The 22102-nt window shown below is 47.5% G+C and overlaps 1 non-coding gene across 1 annotated transcript; it reads left to right on the plus strand.

The window, feature by feature from the left end:
* The first annotated feature begins 12393 nt into the window (after window positions 1-12393).
* On the plus strand, window positions 12394-21494 carry LOC119400561 (uncharacterized). Its single transcript, XR_007416859.1, has 3 exons — window positions 12394-12777; window positions 13036-13773; window positions 21485-21494. It is a non-coding gene; the product is annotated as an uncharacterized LOC119400561 (transcript).
* Window positions 21495-22102: the final 608 nt, after the last annotated feature.

Here is a 22102-nt window from a genome sequence, read left to right on the forward strand (position 1 = left end):
ACGAACTCGTGAAATTTCCCAGCCGAATTCCACTGTGTCGAATGCGCCGAAATTTTGATGTTCCGAACTCTTTCCCGCGTCGCGGCGGGTGATACGAACTTTGGTACGGAATCCGTCGAGCGACGGCCGAGAGCAGAATGCTGTTAGCTTCGGAAGTACGCGCGCGGCCAGTGCGCACACTGTCAGAACTGTGGTTATCGTTTGCCATAACCGCTGTGGGCGAAACCGCAGTCGCTCTTGACACTATCATGTATGGCGACGACGAAACTGACGGGAATCCGAAAGTGCACGTGCGTCCAACGCCCACCCTGTCCAAGTGGCACTGCTTCCCGCAAACGCCGCGGACAAAACAGCGGCAGATGCGATTATAGATAGCAATACAGGCGACGCAGAACGTAGTTTTGAAGGCACGTGCGCAGCCAGCACAGGCGGATTGAAAACGGAACTACCGTTTGCCGCAACCGCCGCGCACGAAACCACGGTCGCTATCAACGCGATCATCGATAGCGACTACGAGCTCCGAAGGTACGCGGCTAACGCAGCGGTAGAATAAAGACTATATAGTCGTAGAAAAAGGCACGAAGCAGTGGTGTAGCCAGGAGGGGCGCACCCTCCCCCCCCCCCCCCCCCGCATTTTTTTTTTTTGCTGTGGCATCAGTGCAGATATTAAAAATTTCATCTTTGCTTAGAGACACCGTTGCCATCTTGTAATAGTTTGACTCCATTGGGACACGGTGTGGACACCATCCTGGACATTTCTGTAGAAAGCAATTACACAAGGTAGCCAACAAAGAATAAGCTTACCATGTTTTTACATATCCTAGTTGTGTAGTAATGTTCAGCTGAGGTTTGGCGTTTGCGCCGTGTCCCATCCTAATATGCACTTATGAAACAATACTCTATAAGTGAATGCATTGCTGCAGTGTTAGAGCCAGTCATTAAAGAGCTTTTCTTTTGCAGCAGCACATTTAAAATAGTTGTTTTTCTCCACAATACCTTTGCAGTCCGGCAGTACCTTTATTTGCAATCCTAGAAATAGGACACCACAATATGAAACTTGAAATGTTCCATTCTTCTGCTTGGACCGAGAAGAATGAGCGGTGAATGTAGCCTGGAACAACCTTGTGACACCAGTGGTCACAGAGTCTGCGGGTGCGGGGCCCCAGCTAGACCAGTGTCTCTCCTCTGACGTTTGCATTTGTTCTTTTCAAAAGCGTCAAGTGCTGGTTATGGGAGGTGGAAATTTGCAAAGGTGTCGCATGCCAGCCATGTTGTTCCCACACGTGATGCTCAGATTCAAAAAGCACACTCCCAACGGCGCCAAAATTTGCGCACGTGATCTTGTGGCACCTGCGGTGGGGTGCCACTTAAAGGGGTCTTGCGACACAGATTAAGCGTCTAATTCTCGCTTCTTCTCCAACTGTGGAATTCACCGACATCGTTGTGCGAGTGGCCACACCAAAAGCAAAGCTGTTATAGAAACCACATTGTTTTCAGACTAGAGCAACGCACAACGACTATTTTTGGGATCGGAAGTGACGCTTCATCACGTGGGAGTGACAACGTTGGCCGGGCATTTTGATTAGTTTGACGCACGTAATATTCATATGGTCTCAGATAGGCCAGACTATTGTGGGCTTTAATTATAACGGCACTCTTTGTACTTCCTCAGATACAAAATGATTAGTTTTTAAATATGAAAATTTGAAAACAATTGCCAAATGGCACTAGGACTACGGCCACGAGTCGTCCGGTATGTCTCCGCGAGAGGCGCATGGCGATTGGAAACGGCCATTGAAGTCAGTGGGAGAGTGAAATGCAAAAGGGAACTGCTGGGATTTTGCTTCTGTTAGCGTGCACCAATTTCGGTGATCCTTTTTGCATTCCTCTCAGTATTGAGCACTACACGCATTCCAGTGCTGCACAATGCAAACGGAAAAGTGTTGCAGGGGCCCCTTTAACAGTTTTGGATGGGAATATTGAAGCGACACCAAAACTTTATATACAATTATTAACGACACTAGCATTAATTAGATGTTACATTAGAGCATTTACAATTTCATTATCAGAAAAAGACATCCTCATTAAATGGCCATTCTCCCAATACGCACCTGTTATCATGAACTGATGACGGTAGAAATTCCCAGCAACTTAAAAAAAATATTAAATACGGAGAAAGGTGCAAAATCAAAGCCGAACCCCAACCATGCAGTAATGCGTTAAGGGGCACATACCAAAATCGTATGGCGTACAGCGATGGCAGTCGTACAGCGATGGCGTAGTGGTAGAGCATCAGCTTCGCGTGCAAGAGGTCCGTGGTTCGAATCCCGGTGCCGGACAATTCCCAACCGGATTAAAAAAAAAAATCCGCGTGATGATGGAATTGTGTAAAAAGGCCTGGGGTGCAGCCTCACTCGCGACCACAGCCAACAATGCACTCCCTCACCAGAGCAGGATTGGCCATCCTGGTGTAGTACTTGGCCACTACCTCCCACATGAATACACCAATGAACCCTCGGCCCTCAGTCCCCAGCGGCTGCGAAGCAACTGACCAAGGCGGCGGCCAGACCTGCGACGCAGCGGAGGGTGCTAAGAATCTCTGGGTCCGCAGAGGCCGCCATTGGAATCTGAACTTGGCTACGTATAACGCTAGAACTTTTTCTAGTGAGGCGAGTCTAGCTGTACTATTCGAGGTATTAGAGGGTGTTCAATGGGAGGTAATAGGGCTCAGTGAGGTTAGGAGGCCACAAGAGGCATATACAGTGCTGAAGAACGGACACGTCCTATGCTATCGTGGCTTAGCTGACAGAAGAGAACTAGGGGTGGGATTCCTTATTCATAAAAATATAGCTGGTAATATAGAGGAATACTATAGCATTAATGAGAGGGTGATATGTATAGTAATTAAGTTTAATAAGAGGTACAAGATGAAGGTGGTACAGGCCTACGCGCCTACATCCAGCCATGATGATCAACTGGTTGAACGCTTCTACGAAGACGTAGAATCAGCAATGAGTAAGGTAAAGACACAGTATACTGTACTGATGGGCGACTTTAATGCGAAGGTAGGCAAGAAGCAGGCTGGAGATCATGCAGTTGGGGAATATGGCATCGGTTCTAGAAACGCCAGGGGGGAGTTACTAGTAGAGTTTGCAGAACGCAATAATTTACGCATCTTGAATACCTTCTACAGAAAACGGGCTACTCGTAAGTGGACGTGGAGGAGTCCTAATGGCGAAACTAAAAATGAAATAGACTTCATAATGTGCGGCCACCCGGGCATTGTACAGGATGTGGAAGTAGTTAACAAGATCCGATGCAGTGACCATAGAATGGTAAGATCTAGAATTCAACTAGACGTGAGGAAGGCACGGCAGAAACTGATACGCAAGAAGCCAATTAATGAACTAGCTCTGAGAGGGAAAGTACAGGAATTCAGAGTTTCACTTCAGAATAGGTATGCGGCTTAACCGAGGAAACCGCCCTTAGTGTTGACGCAATAAATGATAATCTGACTAGTATCATTAAGGAGTGTGCAGTGGAAGTCGGGGGTACAGTCGTCAGACAGAACACTGGTAAGCTATCCCAAGAGACGAAAAACCTCATTAAGAAACGTCAAGCTATGAAAGCCTCAAGTGCAACAGACAAAATAGAGCTGGCGGAGCTTTCGAAGCTAATCAATAGGCGTAAAGTAGCCGACATAAGAAAGTATAATATGGAGAGAATTGAGCATGCTCTAAAGAACGGAAGAAGCCTCAAAGCTATGAAGACAAAACTGTGCATAGGCAAAAATCAGATGTATGCATTAAGGGACAAGGAAGGCAATGTCACAAACAATATGGATAGAATAGTTGAGGTAGCGGAAGAGTTCTACAGAGATCTGTACAGCAGCCGAGACAGTCAGGATGATAACGTAAGAAGCAGTATCAGCGCAGAGGAATCTGACATCCCACCAGTATTGACAGGAGAAGTAAAGAAAGCCCTAAAGGGAATGCAAAGAGGCAAAGCAGCTGGTGAGGATCAGGTAACATCAGACCTGTTGAAAGACGGTGGAGAGATTATGTTAGAAAAACTGGCCACCCTGTATACGAAGTGTCTCTCGACGGGGAGGATACCAGAATCTTGGAAGAATGCCAACATTATCTTGATCCATAACAAAGGGGACGTCAAGGACCTGAAAAATTACAGGCCCATAAGCTTACTGTCCGTTGTCTACAAGCTATTTACAAAAGTAATTGCTAACAGAATTAATACGACATTAGAGTTCAATCAACCAAGGGACCAGGCAGGATTTCGTACAGGCTTCTCAACAATAGACCATATTCATACTATCAATCAGGTGATAGAGAAATGCGCGGAATACAACCAACCCCTATAGATAGCCTTCATAGATTACGAGAAGGCATTTGACTCGGTGGAGACATCAGCAGTCATGCAGGCACTGCGGAATCAGGGCATCGACGAAGCCTACATAAACATAATGGAAGAAATCTACAGCGGCTCCACGGCCACTATAGTCCTCCATAAAGAAAGTGAGAGAATCCCAATAAAGAAGGGCGTACGGCAGGGAGACACGATCTCTCCAATGTTATTCACCGCGTGTTTACAGGAGGTTTTCAGGGCCCTAGATTGGGAAGAACTAGGGATAAGAGTTAATGGAGAGTATCTCAGTAACCTGCGATTCGCTGATGACATTGCATTGATGAGTAACGCGGGAGACGAATTACAGCTCATGATTACTGAACTGGATACGGAAAGTAGAAGAGTAGGTCTGAAAATTAATATGCATAAAACTAAAGTAATGTGGAACAATCTTGGCAGAGACCAGCGCTTTGCGATAGGTAGAGAGACACTGGAAGTTGTAAAGGAGTACGTCTACTTAGGACAGGTAGTAACCGCGGAGCCGAACCATGAGAGTGAAATAACTAAAAGAATAAGGATGGGATGGGGCTCATTCGGCAAGCATTCTCAAATCATGAATGGTAATCTACCACTATCCCTTAAGAGAAAGGTATATAACAGCTGCATCTTACCGGTACTTACCTACGGAGCAGAAACCTGGAGACTTACAAAGGGGGTTCAACTTAAATTGAGGACGACGCAGCGAGCGATGGAAAGGAAAATGATAGGTGTAACCTGAAGAGACAGGAAGAGAACAGAGTGGGTCAGGGAACAAACGGGGGTTAAGGACATCATAGTTGAAATCAAGAAGAAGAAATGGATATGGGCCGGGCGCGTAGCACGTCGGCAGGATAACCGGTGGTCGTTAAGGGTAACTGACTGGATTCAAAGAGATGGTAAACGCGTGAGGGGGAGACAGAAAATTAGGTGGGTAGATGAGATTAAGAAGTTTGTAGGTATAACGTGGCAGCAGAAAGCACAGGACCGGGTTGATTGGCGGAACATGGGAGAGGCCTTTGCCCTGCAATGGGCGTAGACAGGCTGATGATGATGATGATGATGTATTTTCCATGTCCGTACGTCTTCATCCTCTGTGTCACCTGTGACTAACTATTAGCAATCTGTTTGTGCTTTGCCGCATGCAGCCATTGTCCACAACGTGCAGAATGCTGTGTGCGCTGGCGCGTGCAACACCAGTCATCTATCGCTGCTGTTAGAGCCAGGGGCGTAGTCAGGGGGGGGGTTCAAACCCCCCCAAAATTTTTCAGTTTTGCTTGCGTATATACACACGCGCATATACAAACACACGCACGAACATACATAAAGTATGGTTGAACCCCCCACCCCCCCCCCCCCCGAAAAAAATTGCTGGCTACGCCCCTGGTTAGAGCAGCTTCTCAAAAATTTGTGGCGAAGGGGCATGTAGGCAAAGGTGTTCAGTTCCACTAACGTGAAACCTGGGTAGGGGCGAAACATGCATTGTGCCCGGTGTTTCCCACAGCAAAACGCGCGCCGTTCGCTCTCTCTCGCCACACGGCGAGGGTTGAGGCGGTGGCGCCCTCTCTAGCACTGAACCATTTTTAATCAAGCAGATGGACCGTCACTACAGCAGACGAGACACGCCGACTTGCCGAAACCCTAAGGGGCTTCGGCCCTGAAACTGGGGGCTCCGTTCACACAGAGACCCACTGTCTGCTTGTAGTTAACGCGCAGGCTGCGAATCTTTATTGTTCAACTAGGCACAAGAGAAATTTTCCACCGGCATTACATTGCAGGTCAAGATCCAATGCCTATATATAGGGGGTGGCCGGTGAACGGTTGTGCAGCGCGAGCAGTCAGTTTTTAGATGCGAAAGCATCTTATGCTTGGGGCAGTGTCCGCTCTGCGGCGTCTGCACCCATACTGCGCATGCGCGAACCCCCCCCCCTCTCCTCGCGTGAGTGGGAGGAGGTGGCATGAGCGCTGCCCCCACTTCGTTTCTCCTCTCCCGTTTCTCTCGCTCCGCCACAGCTGTGCGCTTGGATACAATGCGGCGCGCGCTCGCTCCCGTTGCACTCGCCTTCGCAACGGCGCCATTGGCCGCGAGATCGAGCGGAGTCGCCGCCTGGCGGCTACTGGCTGAAGTGCGCCTAGTGTGGATTGCTCCCTGCGTCGTCTGCTAGCCACGTCGTGTTTGCATGTGCGCGTACGTCATGCACGTTCTCAAAGGGCGGTTTGTTCTGTTGTGTTAGCGCGAGTTTAACTGCTCGTAGGTATACCTGACATGGTGTCCAGAAGCAAATGGGCTTGCTCGCTGCATACGCATTGTAATAAGATCAGTGAGTGCGACTTTCGAGAAGGCTGTCTATTCGTGTCGTACTCTTCGTTCGCCAGAATCATTTCAGTGTTGGTGCCGCTTTCCGGTTCAAGCGCATCCTAAAGTGCGCTTTGCATAGTCCCAATCATCAGGAGCATTAAATAGTGTGTGAAGGTAGCGTTTTAGCGACTCGTTGGTGAACAAAAGCTAGGCTCTAGGCCATGCACTTTCGCGTTGTTGTAAGGTGTATGACTGCGGCACTGTAGTTCATCGGTTATGCGATGGGCTGTAGTTGTGCTTAAGCTGACCTTTTATTGTAAGGGCGTGATCCCGCTACATCGAAATATTTCTATCAAGTGAAGTCTGACGCTTTGGTACTCAAACTGTCCCCTAAAAAAAAACAGACAATGGAATGACACGGCAGTGATAAAACGGAGTTTTATCACTGCAGAACCACCCGTGTGTGCTTAGATTTAGGTACGCTTTGAAGAACCCAGATGTTCAAGATTATTCCTGACGGCGTGCCTTACATTTCTATCGTATAATTTCACGCAAAACCTCTTCTTTTTTTTACATTATCTTGAGCGCTTGCGTGGAGGTATTATAAATTCATGGAAGGCAGCGGACATTATTTGTTGAAAAAAAAAAGACACTTGTTCCATAAAATAACCGGATCTTTGTTGCATCACTGTCGTGCATGTAATCAATCGATGAAAGCTCTGTGCTAAACTCTTACCTTTTTATTCTGTTACTAGTTCAAGAACAAGGGCGTACGCGTTGAATGTCTCCGTGGCGCTAAAGCGCTGTCGATCACGTACATTTCCTGACTAAACTTATCAACTGTCCTAAATTTCATGGAGAACTGAACAATAATAAAAAAATGCGTATTCGCGCTAGCAGTGCTCGTTCTCGTTGCAGAGGAATATGGGCTGGTATCAGGGGCGTAGCCCGGTGGGGGGGGAGTCGTTGGGGGTTCAACCCCCCCCCGAAATATTTCATTATTGCATGTGTATATATACACGCACAAATACAAACGCACGCACGAACACACATAAAGTATGGTTGAACCCCCCGAAGAAAATTTTTGTCTACGCCCCTGGCTGGTGTACAAATGAACAAGAAACACTTAAGCCCAACACGTACAGAGAAAACAGCCAAAAGCGTCATAAAGTGCATAAGCGCAGACTATCTCCAGGGCAAGCATCCCTTTCATCGGCAGATTGCGCTTCTCTCACTAGTAATAGTAACGTTGGATGATGTTCGTGCATCGATTCAACAATGAAGAGCGTATATATTACCAGTAAGCTGCAATCAACGCATTTTATTCGCCGAGAATCGGCTCAAACCGCTCACAACGCAGCGCCGATGTGTGTATTTGTATACACGCCGCCGACGGCTTCTCCACACTGACGCGGCGACGGTGCTGTCACCTATTCGCAATGCCCACGAACTATAGGTGGCGCGCCGTACTTTTCAAGATGGCGCCAGGAGGAGGGTCAACCCGTTTGTTAGCATAGGAACAGATAGTACGTGCGGACGTACGGCCCGTGCCACTTTCACCGGATGAAGTCATGAGCTGTGCTGAATTGGATATGAGACTAAACTACTTTCCCAAACCATGGAAAGTGCTAAGTACTCGCCACCTAATTATTTGCTGTGGTGTGAAATGTTAGATTTCAGCTCCGTTACCGTGCATAAAGATGCTTTGCGAAATCCTGTGCGTGCTACATAAAATTGCATGAACTAAAATTGAGGTATGAGCAGAACGGCACTCCGAGGTGGTACGTACCGAGCCAACGTTTATAGATACGTTGTACCGAGCCAGCCTTACGGATTTGCCGCAGTAGTAGGCCGCCAGCGAGTAGCGCCATCGCTGCTGCGCATACGCCGTCGTCATTACTTGTGCAGTCGGGAACGCGGAGTTACGTCTTCAACGGAACACAAGCATTTAACTTCCCATTCAGTAGCGCTTGTGCCACAGCCATGCTGAAACTCTAGCCGTGTGCAATTCACTTCACTCGCATGTTGCAGGCTCGATCAGCACGATCGAAACACGAATATCGAAAAGAATGCACACGTATCCTTTTCGCAACGTCGAAGAAGTTAGCCGAGAGGCGCGGATTGTGGCTGTGACTGCACGTTCCAACGCTCTAACCATTTCGCTTCTCTGGTCGAGATCGAGCGTGTTGGCGGCATGCGGCGCTCCATAATATCCAGAATAATTGATACATGCAATGCACAAGAGGAACTATGCTTTTATTTTGATCTCGCTCAAGGATATTATACCTTAAATACAATCAAAGTTACTTACGAGCTTGAAAGAACAATAACGCACGAGGGGACGTGAAGTGCAACTCGCTTCTCGTGAGTTAGCAGCTGATCGTTCACCGTCGCTGTGTCTCTCGGTGCCTTCACAGTCTTCTACGTCCAATGAAAAATCTTCGACGTCAAGATGGTTTCTTTCAACATCACTGCTGAAAGCAATCTGAAGAATTTCCTCCGCCGAACAACTTCGACCACTCCGCGCCACCACGTTTACAATTACAGAGACGTCTGGGCGCGGAGAACATTTCGCTCTCAGATCGGTCAACGAGCAAATCGCTTAGTGTGCTGCCACCTATCAACAAACGTACAAAAACAAGCGGCGCAGCGCTGGCTATGAAACCAACACAACGGCGTGGAAAGCGTTCGCTCCACGAAAGGCGTGGAGCGGACGCGTCCTCGAATGATTGAAACGTCGCTCGCACGATTAGTAACAGCGCTTTGCTGACAAAGGATAGAGGCATATTTTAATGCATCGACAACTTGAGATCGCTCAGTTTTACGAGAGCAAATCGTGAGCCGGCGCGACCTCCCGCGTACAGTGTTATGGGATTCATGCACTACAAGAAACACTGACCAATGCTATATACAAGTAGTTAGCCTCAACTGAATATGTCAGACGATAACATTCAACTAACCTACGTGGCTACAGAAAGCCTCGCGAAGCTGATAGTATGCGTACGCTGTGGGCTAGCATTGAAAGCGCGAGTCGCCACGTATTTTCACGAAAACTTCGCGCCTCGCAAGAACGAATCAGATTTCTCGTGTCACGGAGGGCCGGGTTTGTTCACTGATGCAGGGAACATGCCAAGTCGTAGTGTTCCTTCCTTGTCAACGCGTTAACACTGAGGTTAGCACAGCCGAACAAGGGAGCGACTGCGTAGTGCTGCCATTTTGTCGTCTACTAACCCTCCTCGAGAGGACGCTCCTGAATTCCGCTTGGCGGCGCGACAGTCTATGGGCATTGCGAATAGGTCGATCTCGCCGCCAGTTGGCCCCGAGATCGAGCGGAGTCGCCGCCTGGCGGCCTCTGGCTGAACCGCGCCTAGTGTGGCACGGCCGCCGTGAGTGTGGATTGCTCCATGCGTCGTCTGCTAGCCACGTTGTGTTTGTATGCGCACGTACGTCATGCAGGTCCTCAAAAGGCGGTTTGTTCCATTGCGTTAGCGCAACTTTAACCGCTCGTAGGTATGTCTAATACATTGTAAAGGAGCATTTGGCCTTGATCGGCTGTATATGTACTGTAGTAAGATCAGCGAGTGCACTTGTCGAGAGTGCTGTGTGTGGTCCTTGTACCCTGCGTTCACGAGAGTCATATCAGTGTAGGTGCCGCTCTGTGGCTCAAGCTCATTGCAAAGTGCACTTGGCGTTGTCCTAAAGATGAGAAGTATTAAATCTCATGTGAATATAGCCTTTTAGAGGCTCGGTGGTAAAAGAATGCTCTCATGCACTTGCGCTTTGTGGTTAGGTGTATAACTTCGGGACTGTCGTTTATAGGTTACGCGACGAGCTTTAGTTGTGTACGGTCCTGGTCCCACTACCGAGAAATATTTCTCTCAAGTGACGAATGACACTCCGGTACTTAAATTGTCTCCTAAACACAGCAGAAAATGGAATGACACGGAAATCACAAAACTGAGTTTCCTTGCGCAACTATAACTTGTGGCGAAATGTATACAACACCCGTGTACTTAGATTAAGGTACGCGTTAAAGAGCCCTGATGGTCAAAATTAACCCAAACGGCGTACTTTACAATTATGTCGCAGTAATTTGACGTGAAGCCACATCTTTTTTTCTTTGCATTACCTTAGCGTTTGTGTTGCGTTGTTATAGTAGATTGACGGAAGGCAGCGGACATTATTCGCATGAAAAAACGTACTTCGGTCCCGTGAAATAACCGGGCCTTTGTTCCATTACTGTCGTGCAAGTAATCAATCGAAGAATGTTCCGTGCTGAGTTACCTTTGTGTACTGTTACTGGAATAAAAACAAGCGTGTGCGTGTTAAACGTCTCAGTAGCACTAACGCGCATTCAGCCACGTAGCTTTCCTCAGTAAACCTATCAACTGTCCTACATTTCATGGAGAACTGAATATTTGAGCACGCAGTGCACATAGTGCTGTTTGAACTCATCGTGCAAGAATACGGGCTTTCTTTTTCTTGGGGGTTATCCAGATGAACAAGAAGTAAATACTTAATTCAGTCGCACTACAGCAGTGCGTAGTAAGTGGAACACAAGCTAATCATGTACAAATAAATCAACACGAAAATATCGTCCATTGCGAAAACGCCGACTGTTGCCGAAGGCGAGCAACCCGTTCGTCGGCAGAATGCGCTTCTCTCAGAAGTAATAGTAACGTTCGGCGCGCTTCGTGCATTAATTCGGAAATGAAGAGCGCACAATTACCAGAAACCTGCAGTCAAGGCATTTTGTTTCCCGGAAATCGTGTCAAATCGCTCACAACGAAGCGCTGTTGTGTTCGTTTGTATACGCGCCGGCAACCGCCTATCCACACTAGAGCGGGACGGTGCTGCCACCTGTAGCCCGATCTCGCGAAGCTGAACGTAAATCGCAACGCCGGCAAGCGTTGCACTCCCCTTCGCAACGGTGCTCTGGACGCTCGCGAAGCTGAACGTAAATGGCAACGCCGGCAAGCGAATGTCAAAGCTGCGAGGCTGCGAAAGCGCGCGTTCCCTGTGCTTCCGTCATTCTCTATCTGTGCAACGGTGTGCGAAACACCATGAATAACTTCAACGTCGGCGCTAGTTGGAGCGGCAGCGCCACCGCCGCGGAGTAGTGAAGGCTCGGGAAGCCCAACGTAAACGTCAGAGGTAATTCAAATACCTCGACAACCACCGTCTCATAAGTCACATAAGAGAAACGGAAGCTCGATGCGCACCCCCAGCGATGCTTTCGCCATAGAGTTTCCTACAATACTTACTAAAGGGAACTCTGGTGCTAGTGTCTATGGGAGCTGCAACGCATGACGCTTCCGCCAGCATGCGAATAATGGGTAGTACACAAATTTGTCTAAACTTCGTACTTTCGGCTCCGTTTGGATCCGCGTCCGCTGCATCCGCTTTGTCGAAAAAAAAGTTCAGCAAAAGTCGGCAGTTTCACTTCGCCACTTTAACTTCTTTAGGCTCAGCAATTCAAATCTCGTCACGAAGTTCACAACGATCCATTCTTTTATCCGAAAGAAAACCAAAACATAGCAATAAACAAAGCCACAAGTACGTGTGATGCCGCAAGCACGAAGTCAGCGTTGTGGCGCAGCCACAACGCTGACTTCTAACACGCTGCTTTCCGCCGTGCAGATGATCACCGCCGCTGTTTGCCACGTGTTGCTGCCTCTACTGCAGACGGTATGCACCGTGGCACCAATGGAGCATGCGCCATCGTTCTACCACTACCCAAATCAGATTGCCGTTCCGCTTGTCTTAACATTGCCGGAGGAACGCACAACGACACCCGACTACTGGATGCTCCAGCCATCGTGGGATTCCGCATCGAAAGGGACACTGTCAAGTCCGCCAACTATAAAGGAGCAGCGACCATCGCGACCGCTTTGTGGGCTCGGTGGCTGCGCCACAACGCTGACTTCTAACACGCTTGTTTTCGCCGTGCAGGTTAGTGCTAAATACAGCCTTTTTAATAAGAAATCTAGCGATTATTGTTTGGTGCAGCTCCCGAGCCCCCAGTGCTGCCTTGCTCTGTTTGGTGAATGTGTGCATGTCATGCAGTCTTTGCTGTTGCTGTCAGGGGATAAGAAAGGGAAAATAGACAACCACCCGTTTTGTAGCACGAAGCCACAAGGAAATCCATACGGATTTTTCAGAAATAAAGCCTCTTAGTTGCCGAAAAAGTCGTCCTGGTCCGGGGACGAATTTTCGGCAACTAAGAGGCTTTATTTCTGAAAAATCCGTATGGATTTCCTTGTGGTTTCGTGCTACAAAACGGGTGGCTGTCTATTTTCCCTTTCTTAACCCTTCCACCACCTTGCGGGATTCCGCAGAACTGATCTGCAATATTTGTCAGGGGATGTGGAAACCAATCCAGGGCCTAGTATGAACGATGTTCTCGCTGAGCTACAGAAGCTGACAGCCGGGCAAAGCAGACTAATCACTGAGGTGCAAAGCCTAAAGAATCAAGTTATGAGCACCGATAAAACACTGACGGATCTAAGTAAGCGAATGACGGAACTTGAGCAACACTACCAGGCACTCATGCCCTTACGAAACGAATTAGAAGCAGTGCATGCTGCTACTGGCGAAACTGGTCGCCTGGTGTGTAACCTCGAGAGCCGCATAGACGACGCTGACAACCGGTCTCGTAGAAATAACTTAATATTGTATGGCATTCCTGATTCCAACCCTTCTAAAACGTTTACGCAGTCCGAAAAATTATTCATTGATAACATTCGTGAGCACATGCACATAAGCCTTGATGACAAGGAAATTGAGCGTGCCCACCGGCTGGGACGGTACTCACCTGGCCGTAACCGCCCCATCACAGTGAAATTTGCGCTCTACAAAACTAAAGAATTAGTCCTGGCTGGCGGTCGCAAGTTAAAGGGGACTAATTGCGCAATTGGCGAAGATTTTTTACCAGCCGTTCGACATGCCCGCAAGCATCTTACTGCTTTCGGCAAAAGTAAAGGAACGCCCATCAAACTACGTTTCAAGACACTTGTCATAGGATCGAAACGCTATTAATATGATGAATCATCCAATACCGTTAAACAGAGTCATTGGCAATCAAAGCGCAACACAGGCTCACGAAACCCTCGCCCTATTGCCACAAGGAATAAGCTTTCTATAGTTTTCTTCCAAAGCGTGAAGAGATATCAAGTCTTGTTTCTTCATCTAGCAGCAATTTACTAATCATAACAGAAACGTGGCTCACGGGCGCCATCAGTGACAACGAGGTATTATCAGACTTGCCAAACTTCGAAGTTCATCGTCATGACCGCCTAGGAACACGAGGTGGGGGAGTTTTTATAGCATTCAGCAAGCAATTACCTTGCACAACAATTACACCTCCTGCTGGCCTCGAGATAGCATGGCTACTTCTCCGCTCATTCCCGCAGGCTGTCCTGCTGTGTGTCTGTTATCGACCCCCTGTTAACAGCCCCGATTTTCCTGCAAAGTTAAACAGCGTTTTGTGCCAGGTTACAGCTGCGCATCCTAATGCTCATATTCTTTTATTCGGCGACTTTAACTTCCCTGGTATTAACTGGCGTAATCTATCTTCCGGAGCGTCAACTAACGCTGAAGCTAGAGATTTCATCGACGTCTGTTTAAATTTTAATCTTTCACAGCTTGTTACTGAACCAACACGTGTTTAGGGTGACTGTGCGAACGTCTTAGACCTTATACTAACTAATCATCCAGACAGCTTATCATCTTTAACCTTTCTTCCTCCTATCAGTGACCACAAAGTACTTCATGCCACATTTTTACTTTCCGCACCACCACGTGCAACATGTAGCAAAACAATCAGCCTATAGACCAGAACACAGCGAATTCCATGCGCATCGCCATATTTACACCGCGCGCACACGCCGAAACATCTATCGCACACACGACGAAACAACATGCGCAGGCTGCCACGCCAGCAGACGCTACACAGAGCAAACGTGAAACTCCCGAAACTCAGCCCGTCGGAGAGCGTGTTTGGCGTCTTTTCTAGCCTGGACATTTTCGCTGTTTTTATTGGAACATCAATAACACCTTGATCATGCAAGTCTACAATGTATACAGTACGTGCTGAGCAGGCTGCGGAACCAACCTCGTCAGCTACGTACGCTGTTACATTTGTAAAAAAAAAAAAAAACGTCCTCGCTGTAGTACGCGTGAACCGTAATTGCAGTGCAGCTCGCAAAAGAGTGAGTGAAACGATGTTTTGTTGCCCCATATTACAAGTTGTGCACAAAGCTTTGTGAAAGCTCATCATTTCAAGATGCAACGCGTAATAATTAGAGTACGCTTTGCGGGTAGTTTCGCCGAACGTAATTTTTGTTTTAGAGCGCTCTTACAATAATGCGTCTTGCTCACAAAGCGTGCTATCAGGGAGTATCACTTGCAGTATCGTTCATCGATCCCTTTTGGAAGGTATCTGCGCGAATTTATACTTGTAACGATGATGCTTTACAAGCGAAACTGTGCTATTAGTTAAGCCGATATTGAAGTGGGCGGAATCCAGTTGTCTTCTGTTAAATGTGTGCTGTTTAAATATGCTAAAAATTTAGCTGCTCGAGCTAGCGCTACGCCTGCGACGTAAAGGACACTGGCGCGAGTACTGTTTACTTACGTGCCATTATATGTATTATGTGCAGCTGGATGCCTCGTGTCCAAATAAATCTGGGGACATCAAACACTGAAATGAAAGCACGAGATTCTGGCCAGCTGTTGAACACCGTACCATTTATTACCTTTTGAGGACGAGATCTTGAAGGCGTGGATGCCATCAAAAGCACTAAAGCTTAATACTACGTTGCAAGTGGCAAAGCATGCTGATTGCTTGTGCTTGAAAGCACTGTCTTGCACTACATTTTCGTCAAAGGAAACGCTCAAAGGTATGAAGTGCACCCCCACACAAAGCTCGCGGCTGCCTTCAACCCAGCTGCGTGTCACGCAAATTAGGTTCGTAAAATAAAATAGGTGGGCATCACACTGCAGGATACACGCAGTTAGTGTACTTACTCGCGCATTTTCACTCGGCTTCTAGTTTTTCTGCTCGAAACACCGTTATCCACTCGGGGCGAAGCTGAAAACATCGCACCGGTACCATTCCCGTGGCGCGTCGTGATCGTCGCAGACAACGCTAATATCCTCCTGTTGCACTGCTTGTCTTGGCATCCAAAGACGACGCAGTAGTGCCCAGACGAGCTCTTATACGCTGAAGCGGCGTGAACGGGTACTCTTTCGCACTTTAAAGCCACAGAACTTCAGCTTGCCCAGTTTACATGGTGCAACCCGCTCGCGCCTTGGCAGTCCAGTAAGCCCGGCGTCTGGGTGCGAGAGTATCCGCTCGGCTCGCCAGCAGCCTGGGTGCGAGAGAGGCCTGCTCTGGTGTATACGATAGAGGAAACTTCCGAGCCATTAACGGCGAGTTAACCGCCTTTCTATTTCACTTTGAGTCTCGATTTCACGAACGATCTATTGATAATTGGGTGCTCTTTAAAAGTAAAATGATTCAATTAGCAGACAAACACATACCGAAAATTACCTTCCGTGAGAATCGGCAGAATCCGTGGTTCACTAATCACTTGAAGCGTTTAGAAAATAAAAAGAAGACTTTTCCGAGCTGCTAAACAGAGTACGAATGCCAACGCTTGGGAAAAATATTATTCTGCCGAAAAAATGTACCTATCTGCTGTTCGTGGTGCCAAGCATGATATTTTAACAACGACTTACCCAAAATTCTTAGAGAAAACCCAAAGAAATTTGGCAGGTAATAAACCCAAGTCATGTTCGCGCCATAACACTTGCTGATGATTCGGGGAACATTATGTCTGATACTGACTGCGCCACAACTTTCAACAATGCCTTCGTCTCAGTTTTTACTAAGGATACTAGTGCTCCTCTGCCATTACTGTCTAGCAACATAGCATCTAGAATGCCGGCCATTGCGTTCAGCGTAGATGGTATTTCAAATGTGATTGATAACCTAAAACTTTCGTCCTGTGCCGGTATCGACGGTATTAACTCAGAACTGTTAAAAAACACTAAGGATATATCCTCGGCATTTTTGTGTCTGTTGTTTGCTCAGTCACTTTCAGTAGGTTGCATCCCTCACGACTGGAAAGTGGGGAAAGTCATTCTCATCTACAAAGCAGGTAACCGGCTTCACCCGCTAAATTATCGCCCCATCTCCCTCACGAGTTTGCCAAGTAAAATCATGGAGCACGTCATTTACTTACTCATTATGGACCATTTAGATGCCAATCAATTCTTTCATCCTGCACAGCATGGATTTCGTAAGGCCCTTTCTTGCGAAACACAGCTAGCTCTTTTCATTCACGACCTTCATACGAATCTTGACTGTAACAAACAAACTGACGCTATCTTTCTCGACTATCAAAAAGCTTTTGACAAGGTTTGTCACCGACACTTGTTACATAAACTTTCCTTCTTAAACTTAAACTCCGACGTACTAAAATGGCTTGAAGCATTCTTAGTCAACCGCTCGCAATTGGTCAGCGTGAGTGATCAGTCCTCCGTCCCACTTCCGGTTACTTCAGGTGTCTCCCAGGGCTTCTTGGCTCTTTTTTTTGATATATATCAATGACTTACCCCTCCATGTAACTTGTAAAATCCGTATGTTCGCAGATTACTGCGTGATTTATCATACCATTAACAATATTACAGACGCAGATACATTGCAGCAAAACCTTAACCATGTACAGACTTGGTGTACCCAGTGGCTAATGACTCTTAATCCAAGAAAATGTAAACATATGTCATTTACCCGTAGTCGCAGCCCCATTCCTTCTTCTTACACAATAGCCAATAGCCTCATCGAAACAGTCCCATCATTCAAGTACTTAGGAGTCTTAATTTCAACTGATGTTAACTGGGGCACACATATCAACAGCATTCTATCATCGGCGAACCAATCACTAGGCTTTTTGAGGCGCCACTTACGTCATGCCCCACGCGACGTGAGACTACTAGCGTACATATAACTAATCAGGCCTAAAGTTGAATATGCTTCACCAATCTGGGACCCATATCAAAAATACCTCATCAACGCACTTGAGTCACTTCAAAATCGCGCAGCAAGATACATTCATTCATCCTACTCGTATGACGTAAGCACATCAGCCTTAAAAGAAAAATCTAAATTACAATCACTCTTACACCGTCGTACGATAGCCAGCCTTGGTCTTTTTCATAAGTTTTTCTACAGTTCTCTTAACCGCATGCCCTACGTCACCCCACCAGCAAGAATATCGCAACGCACTGGTCACCAGCTACAGGTTTTAAAACCTCGTTCACACACAACCACTTTCTCTGCATCATTTTTTTCTCGAACAGTGTCAGAGTGGAATGCCCTTCCGCACCATGTTGTATCTACAAATAACAACCATATGTTCATTGCTGCTGTGTCTTCTGTTTTACCAAATTAGTTGCCATTGATTGTACATAACGCGAATATTTATTTCTACAACGGTTCATTGTTTTTATGTTGTATTTATGTGTACAGTGTTATTTTTGTGCAATATTTCCACCAATTATTACGTTATAATTGCCACATTATGTTGTTTCTCCGAATGTCGCCAAATTAATTACCTAGCGCGTGTTTTTGTTTTCGTTTTCGTTTGCACAGTGTATCAACATTTTGCTTTTTTCCTCCTCTTTTTACAAAGTTCATTGGTTTTTATTTGGAATTACCCATCACATGATGTACCCCACCCCTTATGTAACACCCCTAACGGGGCCTTTAAGAAAAATAAACTGAACTGAGCTGAATTCCCATGGTAGCTGAACGATCGCAGCGCCAGAGTTCCCTGTCGTTCATTTTAGGATACTCTATGGTTTTCGCATCACACCATGGTTGCCCGTAGGGGGAGATGATGTGTAATTTTAACACGAAAGTGTTTTATGCGGGGGTCCACCAAGACATGAATGACGTTATTCCGTCACGGAAATGACGTCGAAAAAAGGCACACGATCAGATGGCAAAGAAAAAAAGGTTCCGTCCATAGAGTTAATATACTGACTCTAGAGGAAAAGCTGGGCCACGAGACCTATAACCACAAGAACGCTGACATCTTGGAACGTTGTCATTCTTGCCATCACATATCAATCCTAAAGAAGCATCTGCACAATTAAAAACTTGCGGATATTGTTTTGTGTTTATTTTGAATACTTCTACGAAAGAATACGACGGCTATTTATGCAATTTACTGCGCGCGGAAAGGAGCGTTTGCAGGCTGATTAACTAGATGGCACCACCATATCAACACTCGCGAGTACGCGAGTGTGTGCTTGCGGCCGATTGCGCCGGTTTGCGCGTCGTGCTAAAGCCCCTGAAACTTCGTTCGCGTCGTGTATCTCGTAGTTGTTATAGTGTCCCGTTGTGTGCGTTTTCTGTAGCCGCATATACCCCTCGACTTCATGTGACAGCCCTTTTTTCTTTGAAGCTGAAAACTTCAGTGCAAACCAGGACGGACGGCAAAGAAGAGATGAGACAAGCCCTGAAAGTTATGTACGAACTAGTCGCAAGCGATTTTTTTAGACTTTTTAACGGCGATAAAGCTTCGTGGGCCGTGTAACTTTAGTTTCGATTGAAGCTTTCGGGAGATGTCTCACTCACATTCGCCGCTGCATGCTGCAATGGACATTTTTCTGCTTTACGGCTCTCTGCGCTGAACTACGGCAGCAATGAGTTGAAAAAGAATGTGGATACAGGTGTCTCGCCATTGCAAGTCGAATCAGCGCGCGACCACGGCCTACGGACTTTACTTCGAGCTGCGAATCTGTCGAGTGACCTTTGTGCCAGCGAACGGAGAAACCTTGGCAGGGAGTGCCTTGTAAAAACCATGCACAAACAGGTGGAAATTTTAACTGTTATCAACCGGACCAGCTGCACAGACAACCGTACACTAACACACGGCTTCACGCATCAAAACACAGCTGATGTTCTCTGAACAGCGCGTAGCTAGCTGGCTTAGGTTGGTAGATAAGAACTGATTACTACCGTCAAATATAGCGAGCGTCTCAGGGTCTGGCAACGCTGGCAACGATCGTTTTGTTCCATCATGGCGGAACCCATGCGGTTATAGGTTTCAATGCAGGGGCCCTATGGGGAGCTTTTCCTCTAGAGTCAGTATATTAACTCTATGGTTCCGTCACTGGGCATCGAACCCACGACCCCTCGGTCCACAACAACAGATGCCGGGCTCGCTATCCACTGCGCCACGGTCACAGACTGTAGAATCTTTACAAACGCGCCTTTTATATCTACCACTCTACCGGTCACCGGGGTGGTTTCGCCCTCTGGGAGCGGTAAGGCAAAGTAATTCGTCATTACTATGGCGTCCGCGATTAGCACCTGCAACGCGTTACACGTCCGTCCCATTGGGCGCGTTTTCAATGGGAGTTCAATTTTCTCAATGCCTTAACACACCGCGAGGTGGCGACATTGGCCCAAGCATTGTAAAAGCATCGGCCTCGCTCATAGCATCATGCTAATTCAAACCAAAAATAGCTCTGCGACGCGCGCCTGCCACACTTGGCTGTAACACCGCGTTCCCCGCTCACGCGCTCGCCCCGAGAAAAGTCGAGGCCGGGCTACCAGGGCTACACGACGCACTTTGCGTTTCCTTCTAGTCCGGCCGTGGTGTTCAATCACATCTTAACATGCTGCGTGATGGTGACCAAGTTCTGCGTCCAATCTTCGACGCTCTTCTGGCTATCACACCTCGTTCTTTGATTACGCTTTCACCGTTGACTACTACAGCTACCGCAAGGGTTTGTTAACCATGGACGTCAGTCGTCGGGATGGAGATGTACCACGAATGATCAAAGTGGGGGCATACACGTTAAACGGTGCCATTAGCTGCAAGATATCAATATACATTGTGCCAACTCTCTTATATCAATGTACAGTAAACATTCAGTTACTTCTGTAAGGGCACGCTTTACTTTCGTGTTATTCCGATTCCTATGACGGAGGGATCAACCATATTTTTTTGCAGTCAAGAAACTCGCTAGCAGACGCTGCCTGCGTCGTCGTTGTCTCTCGCAGGCGAGGGCGCGTTCTCGTTCCTTGCGAGCTGGTAGTTCAGCGTTCATCGCTGAACGGGCGTTTCCACAGTCAACGCGCGCCGTTCGCTCTCGAGCGCTGAGGCGAGCGCTGAGGCGGTCGCGCCCTCGCTTGCTCAAGCAAATGGACCGTCACGACAGCAGACGACGATGCACGCCAATACGCCGAGACCCTAAGGTGCTTCGCCCCTAAAAGAGTAACTTTGGTATACGTATAAAGAAATTGTCATTCGGGGACGTCCGTGTATCAGTAACATGATTCTCAGGTTATGACATGAATAACGCGATAGCGTGAAGGAGCCTCTGTGTCAGAAAATGCGCTGCCGGCGTCGGTGGCGTTGTCGATGAGTGAAATATGATCATGGAAGCAAAGATTAAAAGAATTTATCCTTTTGCACTGAACGTGAAAGGTGCAGGAAGTGCAGAGCAGTGATTCGGCTGGCCTTCACCAAGGCTCGCGTTCACGGGCAAGCAAGCGCTGGCGTTCGAAACGTGCTGCGTGCGCGGTGTCCATGGCGGCAAGGAAACCATTGTTTATGACGCAGTGCACCCCCGCCTAGACTAGTTTCAAGGCTTCCTCCGTGACATCATGGACGTTGCCCGACGGAGATGGACGCTCTCGGCTGTGGTTGCGTCGGGCTGCGCCTGCAGCCTGCGACTGTCGGCTGTGTTTTCTCGTCTTTTGTGCAGCGTCGACTGACCAAATACGACCAGTGATGCCACTGCACGAAGGCGCAAACTGAGTCACATACGATAGCGTCCTCCTCCGTCGGGCAAGCTCTTGACGCAACGGAGGGAGCGCGCACGCCTAGTAACCAGAGTGTCGGAACGGAACGAAAACCGAAAACGAAAAACGAAAAAAAAAACGATATTTTGGACCGGAACGAAAACGTAACCGAAACGTTATTTATTATTTCGTTCCGGAGTGAAACCGAATTTTTTTCATTCGTTTTTCGGTTCACGAGAAAATTTCGCAATCCGGAACAACTGAGCTCATGCAATGTGAGCGCGTACCTCAGACAGGAAATCCAAAGCAAAGATATGTTGAAATTGTGCGAAAAACGAGAACAGTGGCAACCAGAGATGTTTATATTAACGCAAGTGGACTTTTGCGCGCCTGTCAAGCAGGCCAAAGGGGAGAGGGCATTGTCGGCGCTGAAGTTTGTTACAGCGAAAGCTGTTATGATTTCACAACAGCCGATTTTGGCTCCATAGTTTTCCGCAGCCGCCGGTGTACGTGACCGCTATCGCGTGGTATAAGAAAAAATTAAGTGATAAACAAATTTCTAGGATCCGCGCCCTCTGCGT

This window comes from Rhipicephalus sanguineus, chromosome 7 (assembly GCF_013339695.2).
Source record: "Rhipicephalus sanguineus isolate Rsan-2018 chromosome 7, BIME_Rsan_1.4, whole genome shotgun sequence".
In the NCBI taxonomy this organism is placed as follows: domain Eukaryota; kingdom Metazoa; phylum Arthropoda; class Arachnida; order Ixodida; family Ixodidae; genus Rhipicephalus; species Rhipicephalus sanguineus.